The sequence below is a fragment of the Sminthopsis crassicaudata genome, chromosome 2, assembly GCF_048593235.1.
Source record: "Sminthopsis crassicaudata isolate SCR6 chromosome 2, ASM4859323v1, whole genome shotgun sequence".
Taxonomy (NCBI): Eukaryota; Metazoa; Chordata; class Mammalia; order Dasyuromorphia; family Dasyuridae; genus Sminthopsis; species Sminthopsis crassicaudata.
The window spans coordinates 632,042,226-632,066,681 of record NC_133618.1 but is presented as its reverse complement, the minus strand read 5'-3'; the positions used below and the strand labels follow the sequence as shown (position 1 = coordinate 632,066,681).

The following is a 24,456-nucleotide window of genomic DNA, read 5'->3' as shown; positions in this document are numbered from 1 at the left end:
TACCAGAGAAGGGCCCTGACCCTTGGCGCTGGGATAGTCAGGGATGGCTTCCTGGAGTTGGGCTTGGAAGGAGGTAGGGCAGGGTGCTGAGATTCTGGTACTGGTGGACAGAGAGTGTTCAAGACCCATCAGAAAAGAACCAATGCTTCTGCCCTGTCTTGACCCTCAGTTTTATGGGCACACATAAAAGGAGGGGCCTCAGAGGACTTCAACCCCAACCTCTTCGTTTTATTGACTGAGTCCCAACTTGGAAAAGGACTCATCCACAATCACAGTGATAGTAAAGGCCGAAACTTTTATTCAAACCCTGGACCTTTGGCTCCAAATCCAGTGTCCTCTCTTTTTGTAAAAAAAAAAAAAAAAAAAAAAAAAAAAATTTAAATCCCAGCATATATTCTTTTTGTATAATTTTAAAATCCCAGCATCCTTTATTTTTGTAAAAATGTTGTATTCTTTAAAAACCCAGCATCCTTCCTTTTTGTAAAAAAAATAAATTTAAAAAATCCCAGCATCCTTCCTTTTTGTAAAAAAAAATAAATTTAAAAAATCCCAGCATCTTTCCTTTTTGTAAAAGAAAAAAAAAGTATATTTTTTAAAAACCCAGCATCCTTTCTATAGCAGAACCACAGACAACAATCATTTCAGCCACGCGGTTAATTTTATTTTATCGACCATGGCTCCCCCATGATCACCGAACATCTCTCCCTTGTTATCTCCATTTTCTTTCAATGTTTTGTTGCGGTCGTCATGGAAATTCCCCTTTAGCTTGATGGGTTAGCTCCCAGCTCTTGGAAGCATCTTGCAGTTGGTGTGAATGGAGTGTCTCTCTCCATTTGTTCCTGAGTTTTTGTTAATACTCAAAACTCTTCTACTTCCCTCGACCATCTTTGCTCCTAACTAGTCTAAGAGGAAAAAAGCAGACACTTAGCAGAAAAGCCTGTAAGAGGCAGCTTGGTAGAAAGAGCACTGGACTTAAGAGTCAGGACCTGGGTTCGGATCTCAGCTCCATGATCACCTGCGTGAGCTTGGGCAAATCAACTTCCCTGAACCTCAAGCTATTAAAAAATGGCCTTTGAGTTCCCTTTCCATTCTAGATTCTGCTTCTATAATAACAAATCACCTTCATTAAATACGGTCCCCAGGCAAGGCTCTAGGCCTGGAATACAGAGACAAAAATGAGAGCATCCTCACCCTTGAGGAGTTTACATTCTACTGTGGGACTGGGGATAAGGAAGACAGATACGTGTACAGTACCCCTGCCCCCCTCATACTTGGGGCACTCAACTGGCTTCAAGGAATTCTCCAAATCCCCAGCCATTCAAAAGCAAAACGAATGAGGCCCCCATGATGAAACAGAGACTGAAAGTGATTTTCCCAAATCACACAGCATGTAGATGGTGTTATTTGGATCTTCTGACAAACTCTAGCGCTTTTACCCATGCTATTCTGAAAAGTGCCTTCTAATAAACACCAAGTGACCATGAATGGATGGGAATTGGGAAGTCGATCGGCCACTAAGTCAGTAAAACCCTATTAGGAAGCATCACATGAGGAGGTGACTTAGTGGACAGGGCCCTGGTCTTGGAGTCAGGAAGCTCTGAGTTTAAATCCAGCTTCAGACACTTACTAGCCGGGTGACTCTGTGCAAGTCACTTCACTCTGAATGCCTCAGTTTCCTCATTTGTAAAGTGAACTGGAGCAATAAATGACGATCACCCCAGTGCCTCTGCCAAGAAAATCCCAGAGGGGGTCATGGAGAGTCAGACATGACCCATGTCCTATGAGGAAAATCCATTTGTTGGAATTTTCTCCCTCCTGGCTTCAGGGACCACCTCCTCCAGGAAGTCTCCCAGGATGCTCCCAGGTGAAAATCTCTATAGATTTTTCTGAGTATTTTAGCTAGTCTCCCCTCCTCCTCCTTGTAGTCCCCATATCTAAGTACGCATCCCAGGGTGCCTAGGATCTGTGCACTGAAACGGCTGGTGCTAGAACAAACAAGTGTTGGGTTTGATGCTGGCAATACCTGAATTCTAATTCCACCCAAGACCCCCTGGGGTGACTCCCTTGGCCTCCTAGCCTCTGTTTTTATCACCTGTAAAAAGGAAAACTCAGTGTTAACTACTTCACAGAGTTAAGAGGAACAAAAGCAGAGATTCTTAATCTTTTCTTTAGGTTAACTTGAGCAACTAGGTGGTGCAATGGGTAGAGCACTGAGCTCGGAGCCCAGGACCTTCAAATGCTTCCATCTTAGAGGCTTGCTAGCTGGGTGAACCTGACCAAGTCCCTGAGCGAACCCAGTTTCCTCATTTATTAAATGAGGATAATAACAGGACCTCCCTCCCAGGCTTGTCGTGAGCATCAAATGAGATAGATAACATGGTGGTTGTTTTTTAAGAGCTTATTTGGTTTATAGGAAGTGCTCTTTCAATGTGAGCTATTATTATTATTTATGTGTGTGTGTTCTGGACTCCTCTGGGATTCCGGTGAAACACGAGAACCCCTTTTCCGAACAGTGTTTTTAAATATATAAAATAAAATATGTAGCATAACAAAGGAAACCAATTACGTTAACATACAGCTATTGGAATATTTTTTAAAAGCAAGTTCATGGTCCCCAGGCTAAAGTCCCCTACTTTGAGGTGACATAGACGTGTGGCCGAACCTCCGGAGGACAGCCTATTTCCCTCTGGGAGAGCGTGACCCGGCAGAAAGCTTCTCTTTATTCCAAGTGGAAATGGGTCTCCCTGTGAGGGTCACATGGCCCAGCAGTTCTGCCCTGGGTGGGCAACCAGAACAAGCCTCTGATGGCCGCACCACAGTCATGGCTTCCTCCCTTGGGCAAGGCTTCCTTCTCCAGTGGCTGAGGGAGCCAAGGCTGGGGCACAGAGCCCACCCTGAAGCCCCCAGTTGCTGCTCTGTGTGACGCAGGAAGCCTCCACAAGGGCTGCTTCTGATGTCGCCCAGCCCCTCGCCCCATCCCGGTACCCGCTCCCAGCATCCTCCTCCCCACAGTGGCCAACATCAGCAGCACGGTGGCATAATGAGCTTCCCAAGGCATCTCGAGCTCTGCACAAGAGTTCATCCATCCTCCTCTCGCCTGTCGTCTCCCTCAGCCTCAGGGAGCATCCAGGAACCCTTTGCCACTGCTCTCTGGAATGATTTGTTATCCTGATCAGAAAGCAGGGCTGCTGAGCTGGAGGGGCAGGAAGGCAGCCGCTGTGGCTGCTAGCAGTCCTAACAGGCGCCCCGGCCTCTGCCTTCTGCTTCTCTGACTCTCTACCTGCTTCTGTTTCTCTCCTCCTCCTTTTCCCCCTCCTCCTTCTCCTTCTCCTCCTCTCCTCCTCTTCTTTCTTCTTCTCTTATCTTCTCCTTCTCTTCTTTTCTTTTCTTCTGTTTTCTTCTCCTTCCTCTCCTCTTCCTCCTCCTCCTCCTTTCCCTTCTCCCCTTCTAAAGGATTCTAAACTGCCATCCACTACACTGTGACTGCAGAGGGAGAGCAGAGAACCTGGATGGGCTCTTTTGGGGGGCACACAAGGGCTCTGGAGAATCTGGTGCTTTGGAGTGGCTTTCTCTGTGTTGGGATTCCCTTTGTCCCTGAGAATGTTCACCTGAAGTCTTGACCACAGAGAACACTGGTTGTCTGGATAATGATGGCCCTGGACACTTTGTTTTCACGTATTTTATTTCATTTATTCAACCCTTACCAATGAATGGATAAGCACTGAAACACTGAGCTGAGTGCTGAGGATACAAATAGAACCCACTAGATATCCCCTACTCCCAAGAAGCTCACACTCTGATTAGGGGAAATGGCACAAGGAAGAGTTTAGCTGGAAGGCAGAAGAACAGGCTCCCCATTCCCAAGAGTGCGGCAGTGGGACAAATGGCGAGGTCTGGAGTGTCCCTAAGAGTGCAGCATAAATGGCAAGGTCTGGGGTCCTTAGGATGCATCAGCAGATCGATGAAAAGCCTAGAATCACATTCAGACAGTTAAGTCCTAGAGACTTTAGGACGCAGTGGCAGGGAGGTTGGCAAGGGCTCATGGTCCTCCACATCACTAGAAGGCTGATCCCAGATGGCCCAGGTGATATGAACAAGCACGTTACTCTTTCCCTGTTCCTTCCTACCCCTGGCCAGAAGTCTGGGAAGAACGGGCTCCATACTTGGAGAAGGAGTGAAGATGGCATCCTTGCTAGAAGTTCTTCCTGCCTGGTTCTGCCTCTTACCCTCACCCAGCACCGCAGTACATGCTGGAAGAACATCTAGGCGCCTTGTGAATCCTTCCCTGACCTCTTCAGGGTCACAGAATCTGGAAGTCTTGGCCGTTTTGAAATCCCCTCCCGAAGAGCCTCAGTGCCCTTTCCCACTCCTTGGGAAGAACAGGATTGATTTGCCCCTAAAGGGCATCCCCCAGACAAAAATGAGGCAGCCTGGCTGGCAGAGGCAAACTGCACCAAACAGGGCTTGGGAAACCACCCTTTCCCACAGTGAAGAACAATTGGGCAGAAGAGGTGACCAACCTCCCAGCCAGGGTGACCAGGGCTGACTCGGGGCTGGATGGTGAAGCTGGCAAGGATGCATCTCTGGCACCCATCCCCTCCCTTTCACTTGTCACCCTCCTTCTAGGCATCTAGCCTCAGTCTGCCACATTCAAACAGGCTTTCGCCCAAAGCCGGCTACTGAAATCAGAAAACTATTTCATCATTTGGGGGGGACAGGGGTCTAATGATGGTTACAGGTGCTGCTGTTCCCAGAAATACATCTCTCTCCTTCCTTTTTTCACTTTTCTTCCTTCCCTTCTTTTTCCTTCCTACCTTCTTTCCTTCCCTTCTTCCTTTTTCTCTTTCCTTCCTTCTCATTCCTTCTTTCCCTCCCTTTCCTTCCTTTCTTCACTTTTCTTCCTGCCCTTCTCTTTTTCCTTCCTTCCTTCTTTCCCTTCCTCCCTTCATTCCTTTCTCCCGTTCCTCTTTTCCTTCCTTTCTTGTCACCCCTTCTTTCCCTCCCTCTCTCCTTCCTTTCTTCCCTTATTTTTCCTTCCTACCTTCCCTTCTCTTCCTCCCTTCATTCCTTCCTCTCTTTCCTCTTTTCCTTCCTTTTTCTCATCCCTTCTTTCCCTTTCTCCTCTCTTCCTCCTTTCCCCCCTGCTTGCCTGCACCTCCTAACGTTCTTGGCCCTGAATGTTTTTTGCCCTGGATTCAGAGACATGGCACCCCCATTCCCACCATGACCGCCTTCAACGCTGAAATCTGTTTCCTCTTCCTCTTTGCAGAGAAAAGATGGTGGATTGGTAAGAGTACTGAACTTCGAAACCAGGAAGAGCTGGTTTCAAATACGGCCTCAGCAAGTATTACCTGTGGCTATGCTGGACCTCTCCATCAGTCCAAGTGCGCTTCATCATGATATCTTCTTCCTCAAGGAGTCATAAGAATGATCTGAGAATACATGCAAACGGGACTCATTATTATTACTATTATTTCCATCCTATCCATTGTCTCTGAACTCTAGACTATAAGTGGATTTTCTGCGGTTTCTTCATAAGGCAAAAGAGACCAAGGAAATTCTAAAAGACTAGGTAAGATGAAACTCATTAAATGGCTGTTTATTTTTTTAAAAAAAACCTCATCCCAAATTGGATGATCCCTAAGCTTTCTCAGTTAATCTTTTCTTAATTAAATTTTTCAATTATCAAGCATTTAATTTCTCCCTTCTCCTCACCTCCTTCCCATTAGGAGGAGAAAAAACAAAACTTTTTAATGATTCAGCATAGCAGGCCAGCAAAGCAAATCCTCTTGTTACTTATGTCCACAAATGCACGTCTCATCCCACAGTCAGCCCAGCGCTTCTGCCACGCAGTGGGGGGCATTCTTCCTCATGGATCCTCCCAAATTGCTCTTGGGTCTTTTAAAGTTATTCTTTTATATATATATATACATATACACGCTGTTGTTTTTACTCCATACAGCGTTCTCCTGGTCCTGCTTACTTCATTCTGCATCCGTTCATACAAGTCTCCGTAGATTTCTCTGAAACCATCTTGCTTCACTTCCTCTAGCACAGTGGTCTCCCACTGCATTCCTAGACCATCATTTGTTCAGCCGTTTCCCAATCGAGGGGCATCCCCATGGTTTCCAGTCCTTCGCCACCACAAAGAGAACTGTTCTAAATAGTGGGGGCAGACCGAAACTGTTGCCGCTTTCTTTGATGTTCTGGCATTCTAATCTCACCTTGAACGCCTCTTTCTGGGGCGATATCAGCCTTCTCCTGTGCTGGAGGAAGAAAGGGGGGCTTAGGACAGGAGCTGAGAAAGATGTGTTGCAGGAGAGCTGAAGATCAGCCACCATGTTTGCCCTTCAGTGGGGGTCCGCAAAAGACCACAACCCTCGTGAAAAGCAGCTTGAAACAGTTGAAAGATCACTGACTCCGGACCCAGAGGTCTTGGGTTCGAATGCCTCCTATGATGCTTGCTATCTGTGTAATCTGGGAGAAATCACTTCAGTCTCCTCACCTGTGAAATAGGTACAACCATCTCTCCATCAGCTCCTGACGTGGCTGTTAGCCCCTCCCTACTACAAGGCTGCTCTGGTTCTGAACCCAAGAAAAGAATACTTTGTGTGGTTTCCCTAGCCTAGAAGACGCCCTGCTCAGATACATTGTCCCTGGACTTGGAGGCTTCTGCATCTTCGGGGTCACCTCCCTGGAAGCCGAAGATGAGGCGCTCGTGTCAAGAATGTCATTTCCCTTCTCTTCTCTCCAAGGCTCCTTAGAATAATAAACTCTCCGCTTGGCTGTACTTTATTTTTTGCAAAGTCATTAAACTACTTTTGTGGAAACATTTTAATTGAATTAGATTGTTTTCTGATTGTAATAAATGTTAATTAATTGAGGGGGTTGGTGTGTCCTTGTATCCAGTTGGCTTCCTTCATTTTAATGAGAAGGTGAATGCAGAATTATTCCTCTTTTTGCCACAAAACTCTCCCTTAAATTTATTTCTGGTGCTAATGAAGTGATCAAGCGAGTGCACGGGGCAGATTAGGCCACAGACATCCCATTTAATGGGCTGCTCGGCAGAAAGTAATAAGCCTGGTGGCCGCCCATCCCCGCATCCCGTTGTCGTGACCCAGTTCTCTCGGCTGCCCTAATGAGATTCCCCCGAGTCCTCTCAGAAAAGAAACGTTCAGTGTTCGGATGAAGGCCGGCCTTTGTGTCTGAAGCAAATAGGTCAGCTTGGGGAACAAGGCGGATTTCCCCCCATCCGGGCCCGGCAGGCCAGGCCTCCTCTGCTGGGAGACAGCCCCAGCCTTCTCCTGGGGAAGGACAGCTCCACCAGACGGTCTGTGGGTACACGAAGGGAGAAGTCTCAGCAGAAAAGCCCAGAAAGCAGCAGTGCAATGGCTGAATGGGATCCATCTGTTCAGGCACAAGCATTTATTAGGCACCATGAGGTGCCAGGGCAGCAGGATGGCACAGGGGATAGAGAAGCAGGCCTGGAGCCAGGGAGCTCACCTTCCTCGGCACTATTGGCTGTGTGACCCTAGAAAAGTCACTTCCCCTGTTTGCCTCAGTTTCTTCAATCTGTAAAATTGAAGGAAGAAGGAAACGGCAAACTGCTCCAGGATTTTTGCAACAACAACAAAAAGAATATCCAACAACCCAAAAATCAACACACAGCTGAGAGACTGAACAACAACGTGCGGAGCCCTGAGCTAAACACTAGGGAAATGAAGAAAGGCAAAAATCCCCATGGACTCAAGAGTGCAGATTGAAGCACATTTTTTCCACTTAACTATATTCTTATGGCTTTTTTTTTCTCTTTTGATCTGTTTCTTTTTTTGCAACTGAGATTAATATGCAAATGTATTTTATATGATAACACGTGTATGAACTATATGAAATTGCCGACCATCTTCAGAAGAAGGAGAGGGAGAAAAATTTAGAATTCAAAATCTTTTAACAAGAATACTAAAAATTGTCTTGATGTAACTAGGGGAGAATAAAATGTTATTTTTAAAAATTCTAAACTGCTTCCAAAAACAAAGATCTCATTGGGAATCCTTGAGATTATTTTTTAAAAAATTATAATAATCCTTGCCCTCAAGGAGTTTACAGTTTAATGTGGGAGACAACAATTGGGGACATACAAGATACAGATCGGGTAAATGGAAAATCTTCCCCAAGGAAACTTAGCTTTGCCGTGTCTAGCAAAGCCCATAAAAGGTGAAGTTTCAACTTAGTCACGAAGGAGGCCGGAAAAGTCAGGAGGTGAAGGTTGGGAGGAAAGTTTTCCAGGGGTGTGTACAGTCCATGAAAACACATGAGTCTGGAGATGTAGAAGGAGGCCAGGGTCATTGGCCTGGCGGGTTGAAAAGTAATGAAATGTAAAAAGGGAGGAGGCTACTGATAGTATAAAATATTTAGGAATCTATTTGCCAAGGGAAAATCAGAAACTATATGAGCAAAACTACAAAACACTTTCCACACAAATTAAGTCCTATCTAACCAATTGGAAAAATATTAGATGCTCTTGGATAGGGTGAGCAAATATAATAAAAATGACAATACTACCTAAACTAATCTATTTATTTAGTGCTATACCAATCAGACTCCCAAAAAACTATTTTAATGACCTAGAAAAAATAACAACAAAGTTCAAATGGAAAAACAAAAGGTCAAGAATTTCAAGGGAATTAATGAAAAAATAAATCAAATGAAGGTGGCCTACTTGTGCCAGATCTAAAATTATATTATAAAGCAGTGGTTACCAAAATCATTTGGTATTAGCTAAGAAATAGACTAGTTGATCAGTGGAATAGGCTAGGCCCAAAGGACAAAATAATTAATAACTCTAACAACCTAGTGTTTGACAAACCCAAGGACCCCAGCCCTTGGGATAAGAATTCAATGTTTGACAAAAATTGCTGGGAAAATTGGAAATTAATATGGCAGAAACTAGTCATTGATCCACACTCAACAACGTACACCAAGGTCAGGTCAAAATGGGTTCATGATCTAGGAATAAAGAATGACATTATAAATAAATTAGAGGAACATAGGATAGTTTACCTCTCAGACCTGTGGAAGAGGAATGAATTCATGACCAAAGAAGAACTAGAGATCATTATTGATCACAAAACAGAAAGGTTTGATTATATCAAATTGAGATTTTTTTGTATAAACAAAATCAATGCAGATAAGATTAGAAGGGAAACAATAAACTGGGAAACCATTTTTACAGTCAAAGGTTCAGATAAAGGCCAAAATATATAGAGAATTGACTCTAATATATAAGAAATCAAGCCAATCTCCAATTGATAAATGGTCAAAGGATATGAACAGACAATCCTCAGATAAAGAAATTGAAACTATTTCTAGCCATATGAAAAGATGCTCCAAGTCATTATTAATCAGAGAAATGCAAATTAAGACAACTCTGAGATACCACTACACACCTGTCAGATTGGCTAGAATGGCAGGGAAAGCTAATGCAGAATGTCGGAGGGGATGTGGGAAAACAGGAACACTGAAACATTGTTGGTGGAGTTGTGAATACATCCAGCCATTTTGGAGAGCAATCTGGAATTATGCTCAAAAAGTTATCAAACTGTGCCCACCCTTTGATCCAGCATTGCTGCTATTGGGCTTCTATCCCAAAGAGATCTTAAAGAAGGCAAAGGGACCTGTATATGCAAGAATGTTTGTGGCAACCCTTTTTGTAGTGGCCAGAAACTGGAAACTGAGCGGATGTCCATCAATTGGAGAATGGCTGAATAAATTTTGGTATATGAATATTATGGAATATTATTGTTCTGTAAGAAATGACCAACAGGATGATTTCAGAAAGGCTTGGAGAGACTGACATGAACTGATGCTGAGTGAAATGAGCAGGACCAGGAGATCATTATATACTTCAACAACAATACTGTATAATGATCAATTCTGATGAACGTGGCCTCTCCAACAATGAGATGAACCAAATCAGTTCCAACAGAGCAGTAATGAACTGAACCAGCCACACCCAGCGAAAGAACTCGGAGATGACTATGAACCGCTACATAGAATTCCCAATCCCTCTATTTTTATTTGCCTGCATTTTGAATTTCCTTCACAAGCTAATTATACACTATTTCAAAGTCCGATTCTTCTTGTGCAGCAAAACAACTGTTTGGTCATGTACACATATATTGTATTTAATTTATACTCTAACATATTTAACACGTATTGGTCGACCTGCCATATGGGGGTGGGGGGAAGAAGGGAAAAAATTGAAACAAATGGTTTGGCAATTGTCAATGCTGGAAAATTATCCATGCAAATATCTGGTAAATAAAAACTATTAAATTTAAAAAAAGGGGGGGGGGAGGGCCTTGGAGTTGGATTTTTTCCTGGATTTTCTCCTTTGATTCTGGAGACAACAGGAAGTTTGTTGAGTAGGGAGTTGACATGATGACTTTAGTGGCTGAATGGAGGCAGGAAATACTTGGGGAGCTGCGCAGTGGTCCAGGTGAGGGCCTGTACTACAGGATGGGGGCAGAGGAGAGAAGGGGAGCAGACACTTAATTAAGGACTTTGTCCTGGGCCAGGGGCCGTGGCCTGGAGGATGGAGGAGCGAGAAGACCTGGTTGCAAAATTTGCTTGCTACTCTTGATGAAAAGTGCCATCCGCTTCCAGAAAGAGAAGTGATGAACTCTGAGGGAACACTAGAGCAAATTTGCTTTTCCTTTCTCTTGTGCTTCCCCTCACTACAATACAGCTAACGTGGAAATGTTTTGCAGGATTTCATGTATAAACTGGGTATTTCTTCCTTCTCAACAGACAGAGGAGAGAGGAGAGGAAAGGGAGAGAATTTGGACCTGAAAATAAAAATGTTAAATGAAAAAGACAAGACTTGAATGACATTTACAGCTCGGTAAACATGGACCAATCAGCGTGAGGCACCTGGTGGTATGGTACACGTGGCATTGGGCTAGGGATCAGGAAAATCTGAGTTCAAACCTGCTTTGGACACTCACTCACTGTGTCACCTTGGCAAGTCAATTAACTTCAATTTGCCTCGTTTTCATCTGTAAAATGGGAATATAATAGCACCTCATCCACAAGATGGGCGCTCAAACGAGTGTTTGGCACACTTTGAAGCAATGCAAAAATGTTCATTAATAGTACACGGTCATGGCTAGAGCACCAGCTTTGGAGTCAGGAAGAGCTGATGAAAGGGTTGGATTGGAGGACTTCTCTGATCTCCTCCAGCCTAGATCTATGGTTCTATGAACCAAAAGGTTAATTACAAAATAATGATTTTTTGGTAGGCTCCCAAAGGGGAGAGAGGGTTTGGATCAGCCTCAGTGGCAGGAAAGCCCACCACGGGGATCCTTGGAAGCTCTAGGAGGGCAAGTCTTTGATATGTCAGCAAAATAAACTCAACTTCATTAACAGAAAAAGGGACAAGAGGGCCCCACTGGTCAGTTCTGAGTGCTGAGCTCAGTGCTGGGTCCCATCTTGGAGAAGGGATATCGGCAAGCTGGAGCATGAGCAGAGAGGAGCAATGGTGACGGAAAGGGCTCTAGAAATGATGCTGGATGAGTCCAGGCTGAAGGAACTGGGAACCTTTGGAAGAGAAGCCCTCTGGGGGTGCGTGGGGAGGAAACGAAGGCCTCCCATTAAAATGAAGACTTGAGCTGGAATGGAATAAAGTAAGCAGAGCCAAGGAAACAATTGACACAATTTCAAGAATATAAGGGGTGAAAACAACAGCAATAACACAAAACGGTTGCAAATGAATGATGCAAAATTCTAAAAGTTGAGCTTGGCCTGTGGCTCCTGCCCTCCCCTCCTTTTTAGAGGAAGTCAGGGGCTGTGAAAGCTTGCATATATTGTCTGTTTTTTGTTGATGTATTGGTTGTTTTTTGTCAATTTTTTTCCTTCCTCTTTAAAAAAAAAAAAAAAAAAGGATTCTTTTCGGGGACAGAAAGGAGGACAGAGCACTAGCCCTAGCATCAAGAGGACCTGAGTTCAAATGTGACCTCAGATACTTAGTAGCTGTTTGACCCTGGACAAGTCACTTAACCCCAATTGCCTCCCCCATAAAAAAAAAAAAAAAAAAAAAAAGATTATTATAGGGGATCACCTTCTAGAAGGGGCAAGGAAAGTGATATAGGGGGAAATTTTGGCAGTTAGAGGGAGGTAGATTTCAATTCATTAAGAAGAAAATTTAATAATCTGCTGTTTCAAAATGGAATAGCGACCTTGAAAGGTCATAAAACTCCCATCGCTTGAAGTATTCAAGAAGGTTGGATGGCTTCTTTGTAGAGAGATTTCCTGCTCAGGGAGAGTGACCTCCATGACCTCTGAGACGGATGCAGCCCTGACATCTGAAGGTCCATGGCCCTTTCTGTAATCCTTCCAAAGAATGAAAAGGAACCTGACTCTGAAAGGTGTGGGCAGATTCTGCCCAGGAGGAGGCGGCTGCTCATGGAGCTTGTGATGGGCCTGCTTTGTCTCCTACTGCATCCCCTCTCCTCCGGGGACACAGAGCCAGATGTTCCCCCCAGATTAATTACCACAATTAAAGCCCCAAATGCCCTTGTCCCACACCTGGGCGCCCCCGGCTGAGCGCCCAGCCCGGGAGAGGCCATTTGTCAGAAAGTCAGAGGCTCTTAATGACACTTGCTGTCAGGCGCTGGGAGGATGCACTGGCTGATCCCTCCCAGAGCATCTGTCTCCCACCTGCGGGATGCTCCTGGCACAGGGACCTTCCCCCCGAGGACCAGACAGGCAGTTTTCTCCAGGCTTCCATCCCCACTGCGTCACTGAGCCCGACTCCCTGCGAATCCAAGAAAGAGTTCCAGATCTGGGACTGCAGATTCTGGGTCCAATTCCCATCACTCTTTGGGTAAAGATGTCTCCTCAGGTTCCTTGCAGCTATCAACAGCTTATTCCAAGAATCTTGACCTTAAAGTCAATGGATTTAGACTAGAATTTGGCTCAGACACTACCCAGCTTAGTGATCTTGAACAAGTGGATTAACTGTACTGACCAAAAAATTCTGCGTCTGTGACAGGAGCAATAGGTACACTGCTTCTCAGGCCAAGAGTTAACTAGTGATAGATAAAAACAGAAAGCTAGGCAGCAAGCCCTAACTCTAACCCAGCTGCTGCTTAGCTTTCAATTGAACTAAAAAGTTTTGTTCTAAAATATTTCAAAAATTAAAATAAACTCTCCAAAGCCAAAGATGGAATCAAGTGTACATTATAGGCTATTATGTTGTCCCTTAGGCATAAAATGAATTAATTATTGAAATTATAAAGTAAAAATTTAAGCAAAACCAGTGACCTATTACCTCATCTGACAAGCATGCGACCTTTCACACCCAAAGTCACACAAAAGGAGCAAGGCTTGCAAAGGGCTGAATGTTATTTGAAGCTCACAATAATTCTGTGAGGAAGAAAGGAAAGAAGGAAAAGAGCATTTATTAAGCACCTACTATGTGCCAGGCATTATGCATTCGATTGATCCTCACAACAATCCTGGAAAGTAGAATCTATTAATTTATCAGCATTTTACTGAGGAGGAAACTGAGGCTAAGTGACTTGACTAGGGTCATGTATCTAATAAGTATCTGAGGTTGGATTTGAACTCTTGAGGACTCCAGGACCACTGCCCCATCCACTGTGCTGTCTGCTTGCCTCCAATAAGTAGATGCTATGTTATATCCATTTTACGGAGAAGTGAAGCCATTTGTCCAACGTATATTGTGGCAATGCCAGGATCTGACTCTAAATCAAGACCTCTTCTCACCATGATTCAATTTCTGGGCTCACACCTCGCTATCCCAGCATACGGTCAAGGCTGGAGCTACAAAATGCTCCTAGTGATTTTTCAGTTGTCCCACTGGACAATGTTGGGCCTAGTATCTACTCCCTTCCTCCAGCCCCACTCCACTGTGATTTTTAAACCCCTGCCCAGGTGGGTTAAACAGGTTAAACACATGCGCAGGAGGCTGGGAAGAATACTATCTGAAAGGCCACAGATTTGCCTAAAGTGTCCAGATTCAAGGCTTGATGGGTACAGAAGAACCTGAGATCAAATTCCAGACCTCAAAGAGTTCTGTCTTGTTTCCAAAGACTGACAGAGATCCCACAGTCCCTTGGCAGTCTGCGGACCCAACTTCTGATGTCTTCTCCAAGCTGCCAAGTTCATTACTCCCATCTGCCATTTATTTCTCATCCCTCCCACTGGGAAGCAGAAGTTCCAAGGATAAGAGCAAGAAGCGTTACTTCAGCAAACTTCCAGCTCTAGAAGGTTGTAATAGTTGGAACTCTTATTCTCTTCACTAGCACAATGTAGTTTCTGTGTGGTTGTTTGTCCTTCACTTCCTTTCCCCCCAATAGTATTTTATTTTTCCAATTATGTGTAGAGCTAGTTTTCAACACTCATTTTAAAAATTTTTATTTATTTATTTTATTAAAGTTTTTTAATTTTCAAAAGATATACATGGAGAATTTTTCAACATTAACTCTTGCAAAACCTTCTGTTCCAACTTTCCCCCTCTTCCTCCCACTCCCTCCCCAGATAGCAAGTAATCCAATATATGTTAAACATGGTAAAATATATATTCAACATTCATTTTTGTAAAATTTCAATTTCCAAGTTTTTCTTCCTACCTTTTCTCCTCCCTCCCCAAGATAACAAGCAATCTGATACAGGGTAGTTATATACAATCATCTCCAACATATTTCCATTCTTTTTTTTTTTTTTTTTTTTTTTTTTTTTTTTTTGGTTGATTGGAGTTGAGTGACTTATCCAGTGTCACACAGCCAGGTAAGATTTGAACTCAGGTCCTCCTGACTTCAGGGCTGGTGCTCTATCCACTGCACCACCTAGCTGCCCCATGTTTCCATTCTTATCATGTTGTGAAAAACAAATCAGACTAAAAAGGGAAAACCATGAGAAAGAAAAAGCATCCTTCATTTTCAAAGGACCAAGAACAGCTGGGTGACATCTGGACTTGCGCACGAATGGGATTTGAATGGGGCAGAGTTACACAAGGTCATCATCAGCCTTGGTCTTCCAGAGTAATCCAAGTCCAGTGGCGAGACAAAAGTCATCCATCAGGTGGGATCTAGCGAATGGGATCCAGAGGGTGGGATCCAGAGGGGGGGATCCAGAGGGTGGGATCCAGCAGATGATCTTGATGTATTTGATGTGAGCCCTCTTCCTCTAAGCAGAGCTGCAGCCCCTTTCCTGAGCTTCTCTGCCACTGATTCCACTGGGAAAGTCTTCAGGTACTGGGGCAGACACTTGCCCGACTCCTCCACAGCTTTGAGGCGCTGGTCACCCTGAAGGAGGTTTAGACTGTCTGCAGAGAAGGTTTTCCAGGATGTGGCTTCTTGGGAGTTGAGGGAGAGTGTCGGATGGCAGATGGACACCAAAAGTGGGTGAGCAGCCCTTGAGATTTCAGTACAGATCAGATCAGTCAGTCAACAAGCAATCCCTCTGGAAGGCCTCTCCACTGCCGTGAGAATTCAAGCGTCACCCCAGGCCCAGAGTCTTTTCTCAACAAATAAACTAAAAGGAAATTCATCTTCAGCTCCTTTGTATCCCCCCATTATCCCTCCCAGCGCATTCCAACAATCCAGGCTATTTCCTTTCCTCCAGCTCTCCATTGTCCTTTGAGTAACCCCCAGTTTGGGTTCTTCCAAGCTCTGGTTTTCCAGAATTCACCTCCATCTAGTTTCACTGGAAGAACATTCGTTTTAGAAAGACACCTTTGGGTTTCCAGGGTAAGTAAGTCTGGGGTCATTAAGTGCCCGGCACAATTTCCCAGATGTGCTCCAGCTTACATCTTCTCTCCTAAGCTCTGCAGTCTTCCTGAGAGCCACTGGCACACAGCAGAGCATCCTTAAGGAGTCACTGGCGCACCTGCTCCCTCCTCCCTCCAGGAGCCTTTCTGATCTCCTGCTGATCAGTCCGCTCTCTCCCTCTCTCAATCACTTGGCTTTGCCTTGTAGACCTCTGTCCTTATCTGTATGGGAGCCACATTCTCACAGGAGGGTAGGAAACGATTCATTTTCCTCCTCCTATCTGTAGTGACTAGCACGGAGCCTTGTATATAGTAGGCTATTAATAAATGTGTATTGAATTCGCTGGGTTGAATCATTGATGAACAAGCATGTTTTTGTAAATGATGTTACGGTAAAGATGTTCTGTCAAGATCCCATCTGTAGAGTCACACGATTCCATTCAATCCAGCCAGCCTTAATTATGCACTTACCGGGACTAGAGTGGGAGATATAAGACAAGGACAACAGTCCCTGTCCCCAAGGAAACTTCATTCAACTAGAAATTCTACCCTACACACAGTTAAGAAAATACAGACCATTTGAGAAAGGAATGAGCATGGACAACTGGGGAGATGGGAGGAAGGCAAGGAACAGGAAGCAGTTGAGCCTGGGCTCTGAAGGAGCTGAGGGGAAGAGGGAGGAGAGAGCCTGCACAAAGGTGTGCGGGATGGAAAGTCAGTGCCGGGACAGCTCGTGGCCACTTTGGCCAAAGCATGAAGGGGAGAAATGTGGGGGGAAGGCCACAGATTATCCAGGCTACAAAACTGAGGAGTTTTACCCATTATAATAGAAGAAATAGGGAGCCACTGAAGATGTGTGAACACAGGAGGAGCGTGGTCAGTCACTCCTCTGTTCAAATGTAGACAGAAAGGTGCAGAGAGTCCGTCATCTCCTCGGGGCCATGGCACATAAGCAGAGGCCCCTGAAATGTCCAGTAAATATTTAGCAGTTTTACAGCCTGTTTCTGGCCTTTTGAAATAAAACTCTCTGACCTGCTGGAGATCAAAAAGGTCAGATAATGTGAACAAAGAAGGCACATAGACTCTCCTGATCACTACCCACGTCCTTCCACCTCCACAGACCAAGGAGCTAATGAGCAGCTCCTGGAGCAGCCCTTTCACTCTCAATGGTCCCATGTAACACAGGTGGCCTTGAACTCCTGAGAAGATAATCCCTGATTTTTATAGTGAGGAAGGTACCTTCGCTCCCTCCTGGGAAGGACAAATGCAGTGATGAGATGATGTGACCTTCACTCTCTAACAGCTCTCTGGCTGAAATGGTTTTCCCAAAATACCTCCCAGAGGCAGGATCCCATCACTCATGGAAACGGAAAACAAACTTTAAGTCTCGGTAGCTTTATTTACTCACAAGGAAGGCCTCTTACAGAAGCCACCGAATGGCAGGGCTGGAAGGGCTCTCAGAGGAGAGAATGACCAATCCAATGTCAGAGCTGAAGCGCCTAGAATGCTGGAAGCCAGCATTCTTGAGCGTCTCATGGCTCCCAAAGCATTGTACATTTGTTGTTCCATTTCTAATGAACTTAAAAAAACCTTAGGACAGAGAAACATTAAATGTCAGAGGGAGGAGGGACCTTAGAACTTTGGGTGTTCCAGGCTCTTAGGACAGAGTGGATAAAATACGGAGGCTGATTCAGTCCCATCACTTCTGAAAGACACGGAACTCAGAAAGTCAGGCTACTGAGGCCCAGAGGGGATAAAGCCATGACTCTGACTCCCCAGAGGAGCCGGGCTACTTAGGTCTCAAACATAAAGGCTGACCGTCCAGTCATTTCGACTCAGTCGTGCTGACCCGTCTCGGGAATCTGACACACACTAGTTCCATTAGCTCAGCATTGGGGCTCTAAAAATCCACATGGCCCACACCTAGCTCTCAAGGAGCTAACAGTCTGATGGGCTAAAGGGAAGGAAATAAATCATAAAGGGACAGAGAGGTAAGTTACAAAAGAAAGGCCCCAAGTCCCATCAGAAATTTGAGGAGCTTTCATATGGGCCAGTGAATTCTTCAGGGGACTCCCATTCTAGCTTAACAAAGGACCCTCTTCTGCCAGATTGTTTCATTCTCCACTCCTTTCATTTCCCTGTGTTCACACACAGGCTTCCCCCAGAAGGTGCTGAAGTCCTGGCTGCTCTCTGCCTCCTGCCCCGATACGCTGGCCAGCAAGCCCTCTCTTCCCAAGGGGCTCAGTCCTGCTGTCCACTCCAACCCCAACCTTGTCGTGCGCAAGGGCTCCGACATCCAGGTTGGTGCAGCCACTGACTCATGGGTCACAGCGCACCAGACCAGCATCCTCCACTATCTCCGAAGTCTTTCCAAGCTCGTGTTTTTGCTTCCATAACATGCTCCATTCATTTCATCCTCTACCATCCTCTTGTCTTTTTTGCCTTTACTCTTTCCCAGGATCCATCTTTTCCAGTGAGTCCGGGGGGGGGGGTTCTCATTATGTGGCCAAAGTTTTAAGCTTTTGTCCTTCAGATAAAGAGTCAGTTAATTTCTTTAAGTACTGACTGATGTCCATCTTCTTGCTGGGACTTCTCCAGCATCCCAAATGGAAAGGGGGATTTCATCTCAAAGGACATGGCTGCACAGCTGTCATCTTGTCTTCCCTTGATGGAAGGGACTCTGTGTTCAGTACCAAGCCCAGTGCCAAAGATGTCACCTCAATTGTTTCTCATATATGGGACATTCTGTACAGTGACCTGCCCAGAGTCATCCAGCTAGCTCAGTGTCTGAGACTGGAATTGAGTTCAGATCTTTCTGACTCCAGGTCCAGTGAACTCCATCTACTTCAGGGTCATGATAATTAAACCCAGTGACTATGAATTCAATCCTCCTCCATGGGTATCGCCCCTCTCTCAGAAGACTTTGCCTTTTTATTATCCCCACCATAACTGATTTCATCTTCCATTCTCTCTTCTTTTGCTTTGGCCTTGGATGAGGAGATGACCAGGTCTAACCTTTTATCCTGGATGCTGTTCTACCCCCCTTTTCTCCAGGGGTTTCCTCCCCAAGAACATCTCCCACTCCTCCTTCCCAATCTTCCATCTCTCCCTAAACTACAGGCCACTTTCCAGCCTCCAATAAACATCACACCCAGATCTCACCAGGCCTTAGAACGCTTCATCTTCCTCAAACTCTGAGCTCAGTACCTTTCACAATCAACCTTTCAGAAGCACCTAAGTAGGAACCTTCAGCCCCGGTCTCCCCACCCAGAACCCTCATGTTTGTTTCCTTGGGGCCTTGCTTCAGCTTCCAGAGCAGGAGGACAGGGCCAGTCTCCAGCTGGGACAGGAGATAAAGACTTGTTCTCACGGGACTCTCTGGAGGAAGCATTCTGAAAACATTCCAGTTTCACTCCAACACATTTCTGCCCCAGCCTTTCATCCCATGCCTGAGTATCTGCAGCTTGAAAGATGTTGCCAAGAAAAACTCACAAGTCCTCGAGCCAAAAGGTAACTTCAGGGGTCACTTTTTAGCTGGGACCCAAATGGGAATGAGTCCCTTCTACATTATTTCCCCTAAGAGGCTATTAAACTTCTAGTCTCAGGATCCCTTTATACTCTTAATATTATTGAGGGTCCTCCCTCCTCCAGCATTTTTTGTTCTATTTACCAATATTTAAAAATTAAGCCATCTTATTATTATGAAAATAGTTTTGTTCTTGCAGCCCTCTGAAAGGGTCTGGGAAGCTCTGAAAACCACTGCCCTAACAGGTCATTAAAAGTCTGACTGAAGGACCCTTATAAAGAGAAACTTACCACCTAGGAGAGGTAGGCCATTCTATTTAGGAGTAGCTCTCATTGTCAGGAAATCCATGCTTATCCCAGAATGCTCCAAATCTCAGGCTCCCAGCTCTGTCCTCTGGGGCTACTCACTAGGATCCCTCAATTTCCAGAAAGCCTGGAAGGTTGAATTGCAAATAAAATAAAAGGATTTTGTTGTAAGAAAAAGAGACTGAAACTAAGAAGGGGGAGAGAGAAGTGGAGGAGGGTGAAGAAAGAGAAAGAGGGAAGGTAAAGAGAGAGAGAGAGAAAGAGAGAGACAGAGATAAAGACAGAGAGAGAGAGAGACAGAGAAAGACAGAGACAGAGAGAGAGAGAGAGAGACAGAGAGACAGAGAGAGAGAGACAGAGAGAGACAGAGAGAGAGAGAGAGAAAGACAGAGACAGAGACAGAGAGAGAGAGAAAGAGAGAGACAGAGAGACAGAGAGAGACAGAGATAGAGAGAGACAGAGAGACAGAGACAGACAGAGAGACAGAGAGAGAGAGAGAGAGAGAGAGAGAGAGAGAGAGAGAGAGAGAGAGAGAGAGAGAGAGAGAGAGAGAGAGAAATATACACAAAGAGACACAGAGAGGGACAGAGATAGACATGGAAGGAGAGATGCAGAGAGAGACCGAGAGATAAGAGTGAGACAGACAGACATGTAGGGAGTGAGGGGAAAACAGACCCAGAGAGACAAGGCAGACCTCATGGGAAGGCTGAGCAGACTATTTACCTTAATGGACTCCCTCTCACTCAGGGGCCTTTGCTGACTGGCTTCTGACCTCACCACTCAATTGTAAACACTCTCCAGATATCAATGATCTCCTAATGGCTGAGCAAGTGGCCTTTTCTGGGCCTTCATGGTTCTTGACCTCTTGGAAGCCTTTGACAGTATGATCAGTCCTCCCTTCCCCGGGACTGCCCCCCCCCCGACATTGCTCTCTCCCGATCTCAGACTCCCTGGGACCCCTTCTCAGTCCCTCTGCTGGGCCTTCATCCCTGTCCTCTCCCATGACTAAAGTGCTTTTTCCCCTTGGTGATCTCATCAGCTGTCATGGATTCACTCTATCTGAATGCAAAGAGCTCCAGGATTTACAAATCAGTCCATGGACAAGCATTTATTAAGTGCCTAGAACACCCCAGCCACTCTGCTGGGCACTGGGAATACAAAGACAAGGAAGATCCATTCTTAATTAGAATATATCCATCCCTCTCCCAAGCTTGCCAAACCTACCTGCTATTTACCATCACCACCTACTGGTGATCGTGGTCCAGTGGATGTCCCATGGGCACCTCAAACTGGCTACATCCAAGCTGAAGCGCCTTCTCCCCACCATCTACCCCCAGGGGGAAAACAACAAACCAAACTCACCCCCTCCTCCTCTCTCCTGCTGTAAAGGGCACCATCCACGTTCCAGCCCCCCCCTAAGTCTGGGACCTCAGAGTCTATCTCACCAACCACATTTAATGAGTTGGCAAATTTTGGTCAGTTCTGCTTCTAGATCTCCGTACTCACGAGGCTCTGAGCTCATCATCCTTCTCACAGGGCTCCTTGCTGGGTTCCTGATCCCAACCCCCCCCATTCATCCTCCACACAAGTGCCACAGAAATATGAACAAAGCCTGGTGCCCCTCGGCTCCAGAATCTTGGGGGCTGGTTCTCCATCATCTCCTTCTCAGTTTGGAATTTAAAGACTTTCACAAGCTGGCTCCAGTTTTCTTTCCAAACATTTCACGTGACTCTACGCTGCAAGCAAATAGATCTGTTTGCTGATCCCCAACTCTTGCTGCATGTTTTTAAAAAATAGACTTTATAGATATCCCTTATTTTAAAATAAACCCCTTCCCTCAATCCCCTTTCAGAGTGCTATTCCTTATAATAAAGTGGGGGTTTTTTAAATTAAAGTAAAATGAATTACCCTTCATTATTTGCTAAATTCTTTGAGAACTTAGCCCTGCTTTAGTGAGCATTACAATTATAATATACTTTGCTCCTTGCCTTGGAAAACAAGGAAAAATAAATTTAAAAATTCAATCAAACCGATCAATGTTGTTCAGGGGTATCTACCTCTTTGTGATCCCATTTGAGGTTTTCTTGGCAAAGATATCGTGGTTGACCATTTCCTTCTCCGGCTCATTTTACAGATGAGGAAACTGAGGCTTCCAGTTTAAGTAACTTGCCCAGGGTCACACAGCTAGGAAATATCTAAGGTAAGATTTGGATTCAGATCTTCCTGACTCTAGAGTTGTCCAAGGCACTTTTCACTACTCTTTAAAATCCTAGGATGTTTATTGCCACCTCTTCCTAAAAGCCATTCCTGATCCTGCTGGTTGTCAGTGATCTCTTATCTTATCAATTCAATCAATCAACATTTATTAACCACTTACAGCAAACCAGACTAGATGCTATGCAAAAGATAAAGCCTCCACACCCTTAATCCATCCTGGCAGAAGTTTTTCACCTTGCCTTCCTTGCATGTAGAAACTGACAATCCGTGTGTATTGGATTAAATGGAAAATAACCTCCGGTGTCTAGAAGGAGGAAGAGACTTCCACAGAGAAAGCTCCTGGTTTGGCTGGATGGAGTCCATGCCCCCCCATGAGGCAAAATGCGCTTTTGTGAAGCTGAAGCTGAAGGAACCTCAGAGATCAGCTCCAACAATGCCCCATTTCCCAGATGAGGAAATGTTTAAGGGCCTTGCCTTCCCGGAGAATGAGCATCAGAAGCAAGATGTGAAGTGGGCTCTCTGGACCCAAAGCTGCTGTTCCCATGGAAACCCATAAACAAAGGATGGGAAGGAGACCCACGTGGTCTGAATATGATGGAGAATAGGAGAGATGGGGGCAACAGGACATCCCAGAGGTTGAAGATCAGACCCCGGGGCCCCAAGTTACTCAAGACTGTGCTTCTTATCAAGGAATTAACCTTGCCTACTGGGCTTCTTTTTCCTGAAAAGGTTTTTCTTGTGGTTTATTAACAATAACAGCTACCGGTTGTGTGGAGCAAGTATGAAGTAAGGATATGGTGAAGAACTTACCGCAATGTTAAATGCCTTTTCTGTATTCCATCTTCTCTAGGTCTCTGTGACCTGCATAGGTATGTTCAATGTTTAGGCTACTAATTGCTTAGATTTTTTGATGACATTTATGTCTGTCAGGCTATCGATGTTTAGGCTACTAATTGTTTTGTTTTTGAGATATATGATGACATTCAATTAACTGGTGGGGAAGGGGGGCACCTATCCCTCAATGTTCCCCAAACTCATGATGTAATCCTTTTGCAATTAAACCTATAAAAACTATATCTTCCCTTAGTTCTTTAGCCCTGCTACGGTGAGCTTTCTTTCTTTCCCTCCTCACGGTGGAATTGCCCATTCTCATGAGAATTTGTTAAATAAACAACTTTTCTGCTTTTCACTTGGAGAGGTCTCTGAGAAGTCATTTTTGGGTAGGATTTTCTATCCCTCACGCGGTTATAGAGCAAAGGCTTTATAAACACGATCCCATCGGATCTTCCAGGAAGGGAGGCCCTTTTATTATCCTAGTGAGGTAACTGAGGTGGGCGGATGTCAAGTGATTTTCTGAGAAACTCAAGCCGATGAACCTACACTCAGCCACCACAGGCTTTAGAAGGATAGGCCTAAAATGGTTGTTAAACGCTTTAAAATTTAACAATGGGAGAATAAGAGAATATTAATAATAAAAATTAACAATAGGAGAAAAATAAAGGAATAAATGGGAGAAAATAGAACTTTGGAGGTGGCCAAGCAACAGATTGTGGAATATGAGGTTCTGAATTTGGTATCACAGGATCCGAGTTTAAATTCATAATTCAGAGATTCCAGGCCCGTTTCCTCTTCTGTTTAAAAAAAAAAAAAAAGGGTTGGACTAAGCCTCTTTGACGCCTTTCAGCCCTAAATCTCTAAGGAAAGTGGTCGGGCAGAGGGGCTCTTTGGTAACTGCTCTTGGGCCATATTAATGACTATTTACGGGTTCATCCCACAGCCAGTTCTCTCCCGTGCTCAGTCCTTCCCTGTCGGAACCGTCCGGCTCCTATAAGTCCGGACGAAGCCGTGTTTGTGGCAGGTGGCTCAGACCACATCCGGGCAAAGCCGGGAAGGCCGAGGTTTCCCGGCGGGGGGGGGGGGGGGGGGGGGGGGGGGGGGACAAATTCACTCCGTCGTCTCCGTCAGCCGCGCTCCTTTACGAGAAGCCCGGCTCCAACGTGTGGCTCTGGGCACTGGTTCAATCTTGGGGGCCCCTAAAAACCATCTCTTTTGTTTAATTTGTGGCTCTTCCCCCTCAGGAAAACCGCGCCCTTCCACAGAGGACTCGAACTTGTTTCTGTCCGTACGAGGGTCCCAGCTCGCTCCGAAAGCCCTGCCCAACTAGACGCAGAGCCTTTGTCCCCCTTCCCCCACTGCAGAAAGCACCGGAAGGGTCGCGGTTGCCCAGAGACGGGGAGAACTTTCCGCTCTGCTGCGAACCCGCCTCCCCTCGAGCGCTTTACTCCAGCGGGATCGCCGCGGCCGCTCGGGCCCGCCGCGGAGGTCGCCCTGGGGTTTCCTCGGGATGCTCGAGGCGGTGCCCACTTCCTTCTGCGGCCATTTCACAGATGAGCAAACTGAGGCGGCAGGGAGGAGACTTGCCCGGGGCCACGGCCGCAGCCTTGGAATTGGGGGCTCCCTGATCGGCCGCCCCAGTCCCGTCTATAATGTGGAATCTCCTTATCAGGGGAAGTAACCGGGGGGTTCATAGTGAGAGGCCTCAATCCCCTCCCGACGGCCCCCCTAAAGCGTCTCCCCGGGAAGCGTCAATTCTCAGCATCCACCACACTGCCGGA

At 45.6% G+C, this 24,456-nt stretch overlaps 1 protein-coding gene and 1 long non-coding RNA gene across 4 annotated transcripts in view; one reads left to right on the top strand and one right to left on the bottom strand.

Annotated features, from left to right (window-relative positions):
• TSPAN3 (tetraspanin 3) overlaps nucleotides 1-24,456 on the top strand; it is a 58,279-nt gene that overhangs the window by 2,441 nt on the left and 31,382 nt on the right. The window lies entirely within an intron of this gene.
• LOC141558781 (uncharacterized) lies at nucleotides 678-23,750 on the bottom strand. Of its 3 annotated transcripts, XR_012487141.1 has the most exons (6): nucleotides 20,849-23,750; nucleotides 19,610-19,751; nucleotides 7,504-7,572; nucleotides 5,352-5,432; nucleotides 2,024-2,092; nucleotides 678-902 (listed from the first exon to the last, which is right to left on the bottom strand). It is a non-coding gene; the product is annotated as an uncharacterized LOC141558781 (long non-coding RNA). The 3 variants fall into 3 exon arrangements; XR_012487139.1 differs by lacking the exons at nucleotides 678-902; nucleotides 2,024-2,092 and adding an exon at nucleotides 3,763-3,970; XR_012487140.1 differs by lacking the exons at nucleotides 678-902; nucleotides 2,024-2,092; nucleotides 7,504-7,572 and adding an exon at nucleotides 3,763-3,970.